This window comes from Arachis ipaensis, chromosome B06, assembly GCF_000816755.2.
Source record: "Arachis ipaensis cultivar K30076 chromosome B06, Araip1.1, whole genome shotgun sequence".
Taxonomy (NCBI): domain Eukaryota; kingdom Viridiplantae; phylum Streptophyta; class Magnoliopsida; order Fabales; family Fabaceae; genus Arachis; species Arachis ipaensis.
In genome coordinates, this window is record NC_029790.2 from 6,722,331 (window position 1) to 6,726,739 (window position 4,409).

The following is a 4,409-nucleotide window of genomic DNA, read 5'->3' on the forward strand; positions in this document are numbered from 1 at the left end:
TGTGTGGATATAATCTAATTCATGAACACTCTTAAATTTTATAATTATTTTTTTGTGTATAAATAATATTATTGATATTTATACATATTAATTATATTTTTTTAATTAAATAATTAGCTACCAAAATAATTAAATTTGACATAATAAAATAATTAAATTTATTTACAATAATATAATAAAAAATTATAAGATGTCAAATATATATTTATAAGCAATAATTGATTGATAACTAATTTTTAGCATATATTTAATATTATTGCTATTATAACGAGGACTGTGATATTTGGAATAATTATTTGGTCTCTCTCAGTCTATCTCACATTTGGTTTCTTTTGATCACTCTCACAAATTTATAAGAATAATTTTGAAATGGTTGTCGAGTAAAGTGAAATTTGATTTTTTTTTTTTAAGTTTTTTAAGAATTTTGGTAACTATTAAATTATAATAATTCCTTTTTTATTTGTGGTGTTGTATAAAAAATAATTCATAAAAAATATGATTTAATAGATACATTATGTTTGATAAAAATAAGCGACTCGCAGGTGAGACAAAAGATGATCAGAGGGATGGCTATGGATCTCGGGAATGGCAGAACAATCCGCTTCTGGGAGGATAGCTGGCTACCTAATGGGGTGTTGAAAGATTTATTCCCTAGACTCTTTTCGGTTTCAAACCTTCATGAATCTGTTATAGGCGAGTGTGGATTTTGGGATGGGGTAGAGTGGATTTGGAGTTTCCAATGGAGGCGAGAATTATTCCAATGGGAGTTGGATTTGGTAAACCAACTGCATGAGATACTACAATTAGTTAAGCCCGCAGCTGAGAGAGAGAATAGAGTGGTATGAAAATTTGATAAAACAGGTTTTATTCAACTACATCCTTTGTGCGGATGGTGCAGGCGGAAACTCTCCCGGAGGAAATCACATGCTATAGCTTTACTAGCGCGGTTTGGAAAGGGTTTGTCCCTCCGAGAATTGAGCACCACTTTAAAAGTTGGACGAGCTCATCACCAAGGAAGGGGGACAGGAAGAGGTGGTTGATTGAGTTCTTTGCTGTTATATGGACAGTCTGGCTGGAAAGGAATGGCAGGCTATTTAGAAATCAGGCCTCAAGTGTGGTGAAAATTATCAACAGGTCGTTTGCGTATCAGGAGGAATGGATTGGTGGTGAACCCTTTGGTTGTTGATGGCCATGCCGAAAATGACTAGGGGTTGTGATTGTTACTTTCCATGATACTTTTAGCTACTTTTATTGCTCCACTCTATTGTGTTGAGCTACCTTTACTTCAAAAAAAAAAACATTATGTTTGATAAAATACAAATAATAATAATTGTTTATGTAATTTTTTCTCCTTCACACTTATTTATTTTAGATGAAGTAATAAGTTCCTTTACATTGCGCTTCAGAAAGGTGAAAAAATGCTGTTTTTGGGTTAAAAAAAATGTTATGGTAAATAAATTTATGGGTAAGTATGATTTTAGTTCTTATGGTATAGGTTAAAAATTTTTTCGTCTCTAATTTTTTTTTTGCATACAAAATCGTCCATAAGATTTAACTTAATTTTAAAATTGTTATTCGGACCAAAATACCCTTCTCCTTCTTCCCAAAATAACCGATTCTTTTTCTTCATCACAGCAATACTTAGTACCCAGTTCTTCATCTCAATCACAACTATATCTCTTTTTTTTTTCTTCTTAGACTAGAATTTCAATAAAATTTCAACTACAATTTTAACAACAACATAATTTCAATAACATCAACAAAATTTCAACTAACGAATATAAAAAAACCAAAACAGAGAAAAAAAATACAACAACAAAATTTCAACTAAAAGATATCAAAAAATCAAAACAGAGAAATAGAAGAATAAAATAGAATCAGAAACAAAACAGAAACAGAAAAATAATAGAATCAATACCCAAGATGGAATCAATACCCAATATGAAATCAGAGTCAACAACAACAGTATGATTAACAAAATCAGAATTGAAATAGAAGCAGAATAATTAGAAACTGAAGCAGAATAATCAAGTTAATCTGAAACAAAATTGGAACCCAGCGGCGTGAAGCAACGACGAGCAACGAGGAGTAGCGGCGAGCTAGCGAGGAAGAAGAGTAGTGACGAGGACACGAAGCAGCGGAGGAGCTTCAGCGACGGCATTGAGCTCAACAATGTAATCATATTTAATATTTATGCTTAGCTTAGGATCCAAATTCTTTTTTATGTATCTATCTCCACACTCTTGGCTTTACAATGTAATCATAAATAAACACAAGCAGGAGCTCTTCTTTCTCAGAAGGAAAAGAAAGTAAAAACTCTCAAAAAAGTTGCGAGTATTTAACGTAGCGTTTATTAATAGAAAGTAGTAACGTTTATTAGTGCATCTTGGTTCGCTTCTCATAATACATTTGGAATCTGTAAAACAAGGACCTTATATGTGAAGGGTATCGCACCAAAGTTGGATCTAAGGATTATGGGAAGGTCTTCATTTTTTTTTTTTTTTACTTTCAATGTCTACAATATAAAAAGTTTATATTTGTTTATGATGTAAAAATATTGATACTAACTTTACAGGTTAACAAGAGAACCCCTTCTTCTCTATAGACAACTGACAGAGTGACAGTAATAAAAAGAGCTCAAAGTGAATCTAAACAATCTAAAAAAAAGATTAATTTGATTTGATTTTATCTTTTAAGATAAATTTTTTAATAACTGATCTATCAATTTCAGTGTGAAAAATGTGTAATTTATTTTGTTCCTAATTTTTTAACAAAAACCAAAGGTGATATTTCAGTGGATACTTTATTCTCTTTCATCATATTTTTGAAAAATTTTAAACATTAGTTATCAATTATTCATACTTTGTTTATGGTAGAAATGGCAGCACATGTTAATATTGGTATAATCAGCCTTGTCCTTTCTTGATCTCTTAGATGTATTTTTTCTCTTTAGTTTCTTGAAACATGATATGCAAAACTTCTTTTGACTTGCTTTATTAATTTGAATTTGGTAGAAGTTATGAACTTATGATACCAGCAATTCTAATTACCCAAGGTTATGGTTTAAAAAGTGCAGTTAGAAATAAGTGATTCTCTTCTATATATCATTTGGATACTGATAGTAATTGATAGGACATTAATGCCGTTGATACCTCAAGTAGGGCTGGAAGTGAGCCGAGCTGAGCCGAGCTAGACTAAGCTCAAGCTCGGCTCACGAAAATTGAGCTTGGCTCATGGTTCGGCTCATTAACAATCGAGCTTATTTCTTAAGCTCAAGCTCGGCTCACCAAAAGCTTACGAGCTGGCTCAAGCTCACGAGCTGGCTCAAATAAGAGAAACATAGATACATAATCTATAATTTTATATCAATAAATTATAACTTATATACTTTAAAAAATATTTGAAAAGATCAATTTTATATATTGTTTATCTATCAATAAATTATAATTTTTTTATTTATGTCCTATATTAAAATTATATGTAAAAAATAAATATAAATATTAAATAATTAAGATTGTTATAATATATATAATCGAGCCAGCTCACGAACTAATGAGCTGAGCTTATCCAAACTCAAGCTCGGCTCATTTAATTTATGAGCTCAATTGCAGGCTCAAGCTTGGCTCACCAGCTCACGAGCTTAGCTTATCGAGCTGTTAACGAGTCGAGCTCGAACTGGCTCATGAGCTGGCTTGACTCACTTCCAGCCCTAACCTCAAGTTACTTTCAACTTATATTAATTTTTCAAGTTAGTTTTGTACTACTCTGCCTTCATACTTTCATTGGCTATGCTTTTAGCATCATATTGTTGTTCCATTTACATTACTCGATATGCTAACCTTAACTAACTATATATCTATCTATTATATATCTCTAGTTTTAAAACTAAAATATGCCACATGTCACTTTTTTATTACAATTGGAATAAAATTTTTCGCTCCAAAATTAAAGAATTCTCTTCTCATCCTTACTAATTTTACAACCAAAATATTCACTCTCTCATTGTAATTAAAATTAAATTTTTTCCTCCAAAATTAAAGAAATCTTCCATTCTCCTTACTAATTTTACAACAAAAATGTGCCACATGTCACTCCCTCATTACAATTAAAATCAAATCTTTTTTTCCAAAATTAAAGAGTTCTCCTCTCCTCCCTCTTTCTTTCTCTAGTTCTCTCATTCCTTCAACCACTCTATCTATTTTATATATCATTATCAATATCAATATCAATGACTAATTACTAATTTGACAATCAAAATGTGCAACATGATATTTTTTAATTGTATTAAAATTAAAATTGAAATATTAAAATTGAAATTGAAATATACCTATATTATGTATCATATATTACCATCTAATTTAATAATCAAATGTGTCACATGACACTCTCTTATTAAAATTGAGAGAAAA